The sequence below is a fragment of the Protopterus annectens genome, chromosome 2.part0 (genome assembly GCF_019279795.1).
Source record: "Protopterus annectens isolate FY-2018-M chromosome 2.part0, PAN1.0, whole genome shotgun sequence".
NCBI classification, from domain to species: domain Eukaryota; kingdom Metazoa; phylum Chordata; order Ceratodontiformes; family Protopteridae; genus Protopterus; species Protopterus annectens.
The window spans coordinates 1,726,949,847-1,726,962,838 of record NC_056728.1 but is presented as its reverse complement, the minus strand read 5'-3'; the positions used below and the strand labels follow the sequence as shown (position 1 = coordinate 1,726,962,838).

Here is a 12,992-nt window from a genome sequence, read left to right as displayed (position 1 = left end):
AAAGCTCAGGCTGAGTTGACAAAAATATAAGTTTGGGTGCAAAAACCCTTTATAGCTTTCCTGCCAACAGAGTGAATGGCTCAACCCTGAAAGGACAATGCTAGGAAAAAACAAAAAATTAATAACCCCACCCTGGAACAAACAATAAACCAAAAAGTAAGGGAGTGGAGGGCAGAAGTGGTTACTACATCAGTGGTAATTCAAATATCTACTGTTATAGGTTCATAGGTTCATAGGTAGGTACTAGGCTATCAGCCCTGGGGCCTATATAGGCTTAGCCAAAAAAGTTCCCTGGCTTTCACCACCCAAGAAAGTTATTTTCCTGCTCTCCTGTCTAGCAGAGCCACAGAAGTGATCCCCGGGGTGAATTTCCTATTTCCCATCCAATTGTAGAGATTTTTCTTAAAGAGGGCTAATGAGGAGTTTTGCTTGATATGAATGGGTAGTCTGTTCCAGAGCATGGGAAGTTTCTGGGACAGGAATCTATCCCGCCAGCATGTTCTGTTTATTGTGGTGTGGTTTAAGTCCCTAGAGTGTGTGGCTCAGAGGGATTGGGGTTTGTTTAAGTGTAGCATGTCCAACAGATCTGGGTTTGACAAGGCTTTGTTTGTTAGGCAGAGGTCGCCTCTCAGCTGGCAATAAGTGACGGAGTAGAGCTGAAGTTTTTTGAGATGGTCTGCGTATGGCATCTGTTTGAGGCTGGTAATCTTCTTAGTGAGGTATTTCTGTGGCCTTTCTAGTTTTTTAGATGTCTTGCGAGGTACATGCCAAACAGCATGTTGTACTCTATAATGGGTCTAATGAGGGATGAGTAGAGAGGAACAATGACCTCTTTTTTCTGGAGGTGAACCCTTTTGTGATGAGGTGTGCCATGTAGAAGGATTTTCTGACTAGTGTGGCGATGTGATTATCAAAGGAGAGACTACTGTCCACCTGTATCCCAAGGTCTCTTATCACACTTTTGGTGTTTATAGGCTACCGCCTATGTGGTAGTTCATGGGTACAGTGTTTTTCCCAAAGGGGAAGACAATGCACTTCGTGGCATTGAGCTTGAGGCCATGACTTTGACACCAAGCATCAGTCTCAGTGAGGCCCCTTTGTAGAATGTCCACATCATTAGGCAATTCTATTGTGGTACCTAGTTTACAGTCATCTGCAAACTTCATTAGCCAAAGACCTGCTATATTAGCCTGAACTTCTGAGAAGTAGAGGCCAAACAGGAGAGGACCCAGGACTGAGCCCTGTGGTACTCCACTTGTCACTGGTCTGAAGTTGGATTTGGAGTTGGCTACATTCACTGTGTGGGTTCTGTCAGTGAGCCAGTTGGCCACCCATCTTGTGACATAGGGATTTATGCCCAGTCTAGTGAATTTATCTATAATTCCAGAGTGGGGGATGGTATGGAAAGCCTTAGTGAGGTCAAGATAGGCTGTGTGCACCACCTTACCATTGTCCACCGCTCTGGTGACTGCTTCAAAGAAGTCAATCAGGTTTAGAAGACATGACCTACCTAAACCCAAACTGAGTGGGGTCCAGAGTTTGGAGGTTACCCATTTCCTTGTTCATAAGCTCCAAGATGATATGTTCCATGGCTTTGCACACCACGCTCGTCAGGCTAATGGGGCAATAGTTCCTGGGGTCCATGGTGGCACCCCCTTTGTGGAGTGGGATAACCATCGCTGTGTGCCATTCAGTAGGCACAAAGCCAGAAGTGAGGCTATGACTGAACATGGTACTTAGGTGGGGGTGCCAGTTTGTTCTGTAGTTCGTGCAGAACGCAGCCTGAGATGTTGTCAGGTCCCATGGATGCTGTGTTCTTGGGTTTGGAGAGTATGGTCTTTACTTGTGCAGCCGTGATTACAGAGGCCTTGCATTCTTCCACCAGAGTGATGGGCCCTTTGGGGGGTGAGGGGGGGTGAAGTTTGCACTGAACCTATCTGTCAGGATGTTGGCAATATCAGTTAATTCTGTAGGTCTAGTGCAATTGTGCTGTAGCTCAGAGCAGATCTGAGTGTCGCCATTGAGATTCTTGACATAGCTGTAGAATGCTTTGTGGTTGTCTTTAGAGTTAGTGGTGATTTTATTTTTGTAACTAGCTTTGGAGGATTTTATGAGAGATCTCAGCTTCTTACTGAGGCTGACCAGGGAGTTCCAGCAATCAGGGGATTTTACTCTTTTTTGCAACAGTTTCTTCCTTCTTTTGTAGAGTTTGTTTATGGCAGGGAACCACCAGATTGGCTTCCTTTTTTTTGGAGAATAGTGTCTTGGTTCTGTTGTGGATGGCATGGTCCATGCACTTGTGTATGTGCTTATACAGTGCATTTGTATGGAATTCAGCAGTCATACTTCTATTTTCCGTCTGTATGGGTGTCATGATGTTTGCCATTTCTGTCTTATGAAGTATGAAGTTGGCTTTGCAGACATTTTTTACGGTGGTTTCCTTAATGGGGGGTGGGTGAGGGATATTGATGTCTAGGGTGATTATCTTGTGGTCGGATCTGACCAGTGAGGAGTTGACCTCTGGCATGGAACATCGGTTGCCCATATTGGTAATGACCAGGTCCAGGATATTGCTGCCCCTGGTGAGGGTATGGACAAGCTGATCCAGGGCATTGGAATTCATGCATTCCAGAAAGCGTTGAGCAAATGAGTTAGTACATGAATAGTTTTCCCAGTTGATGGTGGGGTATTTGAAATTACCCATTATTAGGGTATTGGGCTGTACCTTAATATTACCCAGTATATCAAGAAATGTGGAGTGGGCATCCTGAGGCATGGCAGGGAATCTGTAACAAGCTACAACCTGGATTGCAGTCTTGCTTAGTGTTAGTTGCACTTGGATAATTGTGGATGCATTATGTTGCACAACTAACCTGGAGGTGTGGATATCCTTAATGAATATAGACACACCTACTCCTTTAGTGTTTTGGTCCAGGTTAGCTGGCCAAAAGGTGTGGTATGAGTTATAGCCTGGTAATCCAGGGGTGCTCTCTGGAGCCTTGAGCCAGGTCTCTGTCACTGCACAGATGTCGATGTTCTCCATTTTAAGGAGTGCCTCCATTTTGAGGTTTAGACTTCTAGCACTGAGTAGCATCACCCTCAGATGGTGCTTGCTGTATGGTAATAGTAAGTTTACTTAAACAAGTGCACTGTGTTCATCATACTGATCACTGCTGCTTAGCTATATGGGTAGAGTCCCCTCACTTATAAATTTTGGGAGATGGAAAACGAGTCCAGAAGCCCCTGGAGAATGAACCTGGCAAAGCCTGATCTATCTACTGCCAAAGAGAAAAGTGGACATTCAGAATTTCTGGAAGAAAAAAGGGGATGCCAGGGTGGGAGAGAAGAACAAAGTTTCTGAAATATGTAAAACAATGAAGGAGAAAGAACCACACTGGAAGCAAATGTAATAGCGTAAGCGCTATCGTTTTCTGAATATACGTAAACTTCTTCAGACAAAACAGTACAAAAAATTCAAGCTTAAATAGGATCCAAGTAATGACATAATTTCCTACATCCATTAAAAACATAAAAACGCATGCAGCCAAATTAAGAATAAAAAATGAAAGACCAATATTTCTATATGTATGTATATAACACTTATGTATCCTATAACCAACAATGACCCTCCACAAAACAATCCATATTTAAATAATTATAAATATATATATATATATATATATATATATGTGTGTGTGTGTGTGTGTATATATATATGTATATATATATATATATATATATATATATATATATATATATATATACAGTGGCGGCTGGTGACTTCAAATCACATGGGGCTGCAGGAGACAGCTGAATGGGTGGGGTCAAGGAAGGGTGTGGTCAACCAGAAAGGGAGGAGCTATGCACAACCACAAAAAACTAACTTTAATTAAATACGCTACCCTGGGTGGCAAACCATCATTATGAAAGCCCAATCAAGACAAAAATAAGTGTAGAACAATAAAAATATTTCAATGCATTGGCTGCATGACAGCTTACTTAATATCTTGATGGAAACAAAAGGTTGTGAGGCATGAAAAAATAAATTACTTTTTAAATACATTACTGGAATGCCAGTCAAAATCAAGTATAAGAAAAACCAGAAGCACTCAACTCAAACCACTTCTCTTTGCACTGCAGTTCTAATATATAATATATTCAGCTTTATTAAAGTACCAAGTAACATGCTGAAAGTAGAAATCTATGTGATGCCCCACTTGTAAAATGTTTCTTATCCAAAAAGACCTGCTGCCTGACAACTTGTTTCATGGGGAAAACATGATAAAAGTAAAAAATGAAAAGCAAACAAGAAACAAGCTCAAGATACATTGCTTAAAGGATTACTGTACAGGTTATGGACCACACATGATTGGCATTCTGTTTAGTTTACGGGTAAAGTCTGTAGAGATGACTGGAAGTCTCCAACAAGTGCAATGAGCTTTTTAAAATAATGGAATCCTGTCCTTTAATACCCAAGGCGTATACATTATCTAGTCAAGTATTCTCTGCATGGCAACAACAGAAAGGCTTTCAATGTTGGCAATCCTTTAACAGTATGCTTATTAAAGCTTACTTGCATCTTACGATCTCAGACAAGCTTACCTTATGGTCATTAAAGCATTGCTACTTAAACACTGAGCAACAGGCACTTTGAGTAATAAGCATAAATCAAGAGTACAAAAATATGACAGAAACCAGACCATTCAGCAAAATCAAGGACAGATGAAAAGCCACTGTAGTACTTATGCAGTGTGTCCTCCCCATCCAAGGTAGATACAACTACTCCTTGCCTTGCTTGGACACATCCAGAGTCACTACATGGGGGAGTGGGGTGCAACAAGCATGTCACAATTTGAAATCTCTCTGGCTGACTGTGATGGCCCTGACACATTTGTCATACCTCTCAACCTCAAGAGCAAGAAATCTGGACAAAGCCATACACAGAAGTGGGACAAAGGCCCAAAAATAAGGACAATTTTTAAATATTGCTCTAATAAACTTAGAAAGATAATAGAATAGGTCTTGCATTAGTATGAATTTGCTGAAGGGTATAAAATCTGAAACTCAAATGTCTGTCATTTTCTAACTTCAGTCTTTAGTGATTTGTCACTAATTTGCCAAAACACAATTTTATGAAAAATGGACCAAAAATGTGATGCAAAAATATAAAATAGACACACAATACAGCTGCTACCTGTCAAAGAAGGGACACTTTAATATTAGTACTGCTACCTTGAGCAGCTGACAAAATAAAAGAATCTACATGCATTTCAAGTAATCTATAACTTTGATTATTACAGTTATTTCTTAATTGTAAACCCTCCATGTTTTCTTCCAAAATTGCTATTTTGCGGAGGGATTATTAGGGGACAGTTGAGAGGTTGGCTATGCCTAATTCTATTAAGCAATTTATTTGCATGTACCTCTCAACCTGTTAATGCAGTAAATCTGAACAAGGCCAAATATATTGGGGGCACATATAAACAGTACTAAAAATTGCTCTTGTATAAATTGAGACAGTTGATAGAACAGCTCTTACTTTAACATGCATTTTTCTGAAGGTTATGAAGTCTGAAACTCAGTGTATCATTATTTAGTGACTTAATTCCTAAATGATTTGCCAAAAACTACAAATTTTATGAAGAACAAACCAAAAATAAGAAGCAAAAATCTATTCATTCTTTGAAAATCTGGACAGTTGGGAGGTATAGTTCATCTGGGCCTGTCTGAGTTTGCTGCCCTTCCTGACAAAATAATGGTTGAATGGAGCCTCTGCAGCCATTCCAATGAACCATTACTTGGCTATTTCACTCCATTTACCATAAACACTAATGTGCATACTGCTTTACTTCTATGATGAGTTGGACTTCATTTGAAAGTTTTATTTTGTATTTTACAGCACAAACACTAAGTCATCTGTTAAACAAAGCAATGCAGTCTCACAAGGAAAACTTAGCATTAAAACTTCTCTGCCCTTGAAACTCACATTCATTGAAACAGCATTGAAACCCACATTCAAAGAAAATACATTTTGCCAGTGGCAGATAAAGATTAATTTTGGGCTGTTTTCAAATCATAGGCCCCTTGCATATGAAACATACATGTGCTCTTTGATACACCTTCCTCACTATACTAAAATTATATTCTTTGTACAATACAGTACACTTGTTAGAGGGTGTTTTAAATTTGTTTTGAACATTTTTCCAGTAAGCAATGAAACAAACCGTATGCACTCATAATGGCAAAACTGCCCAGTTGAGAACATTTATCATAAAAAAGTCTACTCAGACTTCCACAGTCCACCATTATTAGTAAATATACACAATTCTACAATCCACCATTATTAGTAAATATGCACAATTCCACAGTCCACCATTATTAGTAAATATGCACAATTCTACAGTCCACCATTATCAGTAAATATGCACAATTCTACAGTCCACCTTTATCAGTAAATATGCACAATTCTACAGTCCATTATCAGTAAATATGCACAATCTCTGAAGTAAGTCATCTAAATAATTCCACATTAAAGAAATCTGTAACTAATGAAGCGGTTGCTGCTAGCAATCACCTTTATATTTCATGGTTTCATCGAAAAATAAAGTGTCTGTTGCCCTCAGGAATAAATTGCCTATATTACATTAAAAATGATAAGCTAGTAATAATATTGCAAGAGGAAATGGATGGCAAACTGATAACAGACTCATAGTTAGTATCTTCACCAAGGAGAACATTCTCAGTACGGCAACATCCACCCCTTGTGGGAGTAAAACCCACAGCCTTCTGCATCAAAAGCAAGTACACAACCTGTTGTGCTATAGTATTAACTAGGCAAAGCACTTAACTTCTATTCCCCTGCAGCTCTCAGCTCCTTGTAAAATCTACTCAATACTCAACTGCATCTCAACTCCGCAGCTCAAGAAAACTGGAAAAAGCCAAAATGTATTGGGGGGGGGGGGGTCAAAAGCCCAAAAACCAGGGACACATTAAACTTTGCTTGTATAATCTTGGAAAGTTGCTAGAATAACATGTTGTGTTGCCACCATACATTTTACTGCCAAGGTCCCTGAGCAAAAAACAGTCAGAGTAACATACCACTACGCCACATCAGCTGCTTTGTAAAAGAGGAAGACTGAAACTTAAACGGCTATCATTTAGTGAATTCAGTTCTCACCATAGCTGTCAACCTCTTAGTACAAAACACCTGGACAAACCCAGTAATGAGGGAATACAGCCCTCAAACATATTCAGTGAATTCAGTTCTTGCCATAGCTGTCAACCTTAGCACAAAAACCTGGCCAATAATGGGGAATACAGTCCCAAAAATAGGGACAAATTTAAAATATTCATCTTATAAACTTAGAAAATTGCTAGAAAAAAGGTTGTGCTACTATGTATTCTGAAGAACATGAAGTTTGAAATTCAAATGCCGGTCAATTTTACTGCTGACAGAACAAAAACAATTTTCAGCAGAGACCCAGGGATTAATACTGCAGACACATCTTTGTAAAATGACAGGGCACCAGAGCAAATCCACACAAACACAGGGAGGAGATGCACACTCCACACAGAAGCCACCCCAACCAAGAATCAAACCAGAAAACCTATAGCTGTGAGGCAACAATACTACCACTGCACCATCAAATATGCAAGGCATTAAACATTCAGAAACCTGAAGTCTGAAATTCAAATGCCTGTCAATTTTACTGCTGACAGAACAAAAACTATTTTCAGCAGAGACGCAGGGATTAATACTGCAGACACGTCTTTATAAAATGGCAGGGCACCAGAGCAAATCCACACAAACACTGGGAGGAGATGCAGACTCCACACAGAAGCCACCCCAACCAAGAATCAAACCAGAAAACCTATAGCTGTGAGGCAACAATACTACCACTGCACCATCAAATATGCAAGGAATTAAACATTCAGAAACCTGAAGTCTGAAATTCAAATGCCTGTCAGTTTTACTGCTGACAGAACAAAAACAATTTTCGGCAGAGATGCAGGGATTAATACTGCAGACACATCTTTGTAAAATGGCAGGGCACCAGAGCAAATCCACACAAACACTGGGAAGAGATGCAGACTCCACAGAGAAGCCACCCCAACCAAGAATCAAACCAGAAAACCTATAGTTGTGAGGCAACAATACTACCACTGCACCATCAAATATGCAAGGAATGAAACATTCAGAAACCTGAAGTCTGAAATTCAAATGCCTGTCAATTTTACTGCTGACAGAACAAAAACAATTTTCAGCAAAGGCGCAGGGATTAATACTGCAGACACGTCTTTGTAAAATGGCAGGGCACCAGAGCAAATCCGCACAAACTCTGGGAGGAGATGCAGACTCCACACAGAAGCCACCCCAACCAAGAATCAAACCAGAAAACCTATAGCTGTGAGGCAACAATACTACCGCTGCACCATCAAATATGCAAGGAATTAAACATTCAGAAACCTGAAGTCTGAAATTCAAATGCCTGTCAATTTTACTGCTGACAGAACAAAAACAATTTTCAGCAGAGACGCAGGGATTAATACTGCAGACACGTCTTTGTAAAATGGCAGGGCACCAGAGAAAATCCACACAAACACTGGGAGGAGATGCACACTCCACACAGAAGCCACCCCAACCAAGAATCAAACCAGAAAATCTATAGTTGTGAGGCAACAATACTACCACTGCACCATCAAATATACAAGGAATTAAACATTCAGAAACCTGAAGTCTGAAATTCAAATGCCTGTCAATTTTACTGCTGACAGAACAAAAACAATTTTCAGCAGAGACGCAGGGATTAATACTGCAGACACGTCTTTGTAAAATGGCAGGGCACCAGAGCAAATCCACACAAACACTGGGAGGAGATGCAGACTCCACACAGAAGCCACCCCAACCAAGAATCAAACCAGAAAACCTATAGCTGTGAGGCAACAATACTACCACTGCACCATCAAACATGCAAGGAATCACGCATTCAGAAACCTTTAAGTCTGAAATTCAAATGCCTGTCAATTTTATTTAACATTTTTTAATCAGGACAGTCTGACTTGGAACAAAAAAACAATTTTCAGCAGAGGCCAGGAAGAAATAATGCAGACATGTCTTTGTAACATGGGAGGACACAAAAGCAAACCCACACAAACACAGGGAGAAGATACAGACCCCACAAAGAAGGAACTCCAGCCAAGAATCAAACCCGAGAACCTGCAGCTGTGAGGCAACAGTGCCACTACTACATCATCAAATATCAAGCATTGCAACATTTACAAACCACAGATATTATGAGGAACAGATCAGATCGAATATGAGGCAAAAATCTGCAATTTTTTTACAAATGGTGGAGGGTAGGGAACTCAAGTCTTTAACACCTGCATACAGGGTACAGGGTTCAAGCCTGAGGTATTCCCTACCACACCACCATGAGCACCTGGGGCATTTACACACACACACACACACACACACACCATAAAGTCAATCCAGTATAAACATTGTAAAATAAAAGTAAAAGGCACCATACACTTACCTGAATATATCCAGCTAATGTACATCCTGCCCGTGCAATACTCCAAAGACCCGCGAGATCCCAAGCAAAGCTCCTTCCCGATGAGATCCCAAAGCTCCTTCCCGATGACGAGACTGTCCTGACTGCTGCTGTTGCAGTCTGGACGCGACACATAATCCCAGCGAGTCTGTGCACTTTAAAAGTGCACAGACGTCTCCTTGTGTCCCCCTGTGGGGACTGCCGGACTGCCTGGAGCATGCGCATAGACCGACAGTAGTCGGGACTACTCCGCATGCGCGAAGTCCGTGAAATTTAAAAAAATAATTTTTTTTCTATTTTTTATTTTGAGGGCTGCAGTCCGCCCTGTATATATATATATATATATATATATATATATATATATATATATATATATATATATATATATATATGTGTGTGTGTGTGTGTGTGTATACACACACCTAAATGTATCTTTAAACCTACCTATCCATCCAAATATATTAAAAATAAAAATAAAGCAATGCACCAAAACAACTAAATGCTAGATCTTAACTATCTAAGTTGTGCCCTCAATTTTAAAATACTCATCATGGAAATGGTGTCATTCAGGCCAGGCAACACACAAGCATTTAATTTTAGTTGCCATAAAAGTTCTTTTTCTTCTAGTTGCAGAGAAACTGGACCCCCCCTATTATTATCAAAAAGTTTATCAATAATTAAAAACTGAAAATCATGTTCTGGGAAAGATAAAACATGCCTAGCTAGAGCATTATTAGTGTTCCCTCTTGTAATGGCATAACAATGTTCATACATCCGATTTTTAAGGGGCCTATCCGTCTTGTCAACATAGAATGAAGAACATTTAGAACACAATGCCAAATAAACAACCCCTCTTCTATTGCAATTATATTTGTCCTGTAAGAAATATTTCTTCCCATTAATGATGAAATAATTAGTCACTAAAACAAGTCTACACCAGTGACAGAACCCACACTTAAACATTCCACAATGAGGGCCGTAACATTTATTGTTACCTCTTTCAAGAATGGATTTAAGATTTCTACCTTTACGGAATGTCATAAGTGGGTACTCTCCAACATGTTTTCTTAAGAGACTGTCTTCTAAAAATAAAAAACAATTTTTATTAATAATAAAAAGACAATGTGTCCTTTGAAAAAGTGGTAATAAAACTTAATTTCCCATAATCACTTTTCGCATTGTCTGTTTGTTGAATAATAGGACAGGACAAATGAGGAGTATTAGGATCATCCATTACAAGAATCAATCCACCATCTTCAGATGGAATATTAACATTAAGAATCGGTTTCAAAAAAACATGCATTCTTTTGTAAGAAACTTCTTTTATAACTTCCTCAATTAAATTAATAGGGTACCCACGCTTTCTGAACATGTCACTCAACACACAACATTCATCAACAAAATCCCTATCTAAAGTTATCATTCTAGCTGCCCTAACAAGCTGTCCTTTAATAATACCTCTTTTTTGGTGAAAAGGGTGGCAGCTAGAAAAATGTAGGAAACAATTTGACTATGTGGATTTCCTATAAATCCTAGATGTAAATGTGTGTAAATCATAATTTTTAGATAATAACACATCTAAAAAGGAAATGGCATTCTCGTGAACGTCCCATGTAAACTTCAAAAAACTAGTAAACGTACTAATGGTATCTACAAAAAGAGCAGCTGAGGACCTATCACCCTTCCAAAGAATAAAAATATCATCCAGGTATCGGGTGTACCATGCAGCCATATTTTGGAAAACCTGATTCTTAAATAGGAATTGCTTTTCCCAAAATGCCATAACAGTATTTGCAAAGGTTCCCCCACAAGGGGAACCCATGGCAACACCCGTAACGCTGTAAATAATATTCAGAGTTAATAGTTATCTTTAAAAACTAAATCTAGTAAGTAAATAACCAGATCAATCTGATTACCATCAAGTTTTTGATCCAATAAAAAATCCCTCACCCATTCACAACCTAAATCTTGTGGTATACAGGTGTATAAATCACACACATCTATGGTGAGAAAATTTAAACTACCATCGAACCCTAGGCTATTGAGTGTTTCAAAAAAAGCCCAAGAATCTTTACAAATTTGTTTCTGATTTTTCAAAAGATCCTTCAATTTAAAATCAAAAAATCTAGCACATCCTTAAGTAATTGACTGCCTTCCAACAATAATCAGACGAAAAGAGGGTTTCTCCAAATTCTTATGGATTTTAGGCAGTACAAATAAAGTGGGGGTGGTCGGATGTTCAATTATGAGGAAATTAAATAAATAAATGTCAATGCATCTTTCTATAAAGAAATCATTGATGAAGCTCTTAACATTACGATAGGCTCAATTCATTTCATTAAGTGACACTTTCAAATATGCATCATTGTCCAACAAAGATTTCATATTAGAAATATAATCCTCATTATTCATAAAAACGAAACCACCCCCCTTATCTGGTTTACAAATACAGATGTTGGCAAATGTTAGGTCATTTAATGCATCTCTCTGTCTTTGAGTCAAATTCTCCTCCAAAGAATGGGTCGGGGATCTCGAATTAAAAAGCACTCTGATATCATTATCACAAATTTTTTCAAATAAATGGATGACTGGATGCAAGGGTGGGTTAAAAATACTCGTTACCTTAAAGTCCTTAATGAGACTAGAACCATTACCAAACATAACATTCAAATTTAATTTCCTAGTGAAAAGTCTTAAATCAACCAAAGTTCTAGCAATGTCACCCCTAAAAGTAGGGACAAAGGAAATACTTTTAGCTAGAATTTCAATAATTAAGGGATCTGAATGAAAAGAAGAAAAATTAAAAATATTAAAGTCTTGCGTAACTTTTGTATGAATAGTCAAACCATGTCCAGAATATGTCAAACCATCAGTCCCAGAATAAGTATTTGGAGAGTCTATCTCCTTCTCCTGTTCTGGAATTTCTTCTTCCTCTGATTCTGAGTCCAAGGGGCACGTTGTTGTCCTGTAAAATTCTGATTTCTCTGCCCCTGTAAACCCTGTTGTTGATTAACATTATTATTAGAACCTTTGTTAGCCAACCTTTCACTTCTCCTAACTGGAGATGGAATGTTTCTATTACTATTGACAAAATCCCTATTATCCAAATAATTGTCATTAGATGCAGCCTGTAAATTGTCATCAAAGTCCTCCTGAACAATGCTGGAAAAGTTATTAGTGTTAAAGATAGGGTTTGAAGGGGGTAAAGGATAGGCTAAACCCTTTTCATATGCAGTACTGACTCTATTTAATTTCTTAATTTTTGTTTCTTTGATTTTATTCAAAGAACCATCAATGCTGGAAAAAATCCGCAAGAAATCAAATTTATAGCGCTGGAAGTCCTTATCGGTTCTAATTAAATTATCCAAGTCTGTCAATTCACCTTGTAATAAATCTAAATGTGTCCGATAATTTTTAATTAAACAGTCCATAAAGGCC

The 12,992-nt window shown here is 38.7% G+C and overlaps 1 protein-coding gene across 1 annotated transcript in view; it reads right to left on the bottom strand.

Annotated features, from left to right (window-relative positions):
* Window positions 1-12,992, bottom strand: part of EPHA8 (EPH receptor A8) — a 2,987,396-nt gene that overhangs the window by 1,600,441 nt on the left and 1,373,963 nt on the right. The gene's annotated exons all lie outside the window — the stretch shown is intronic.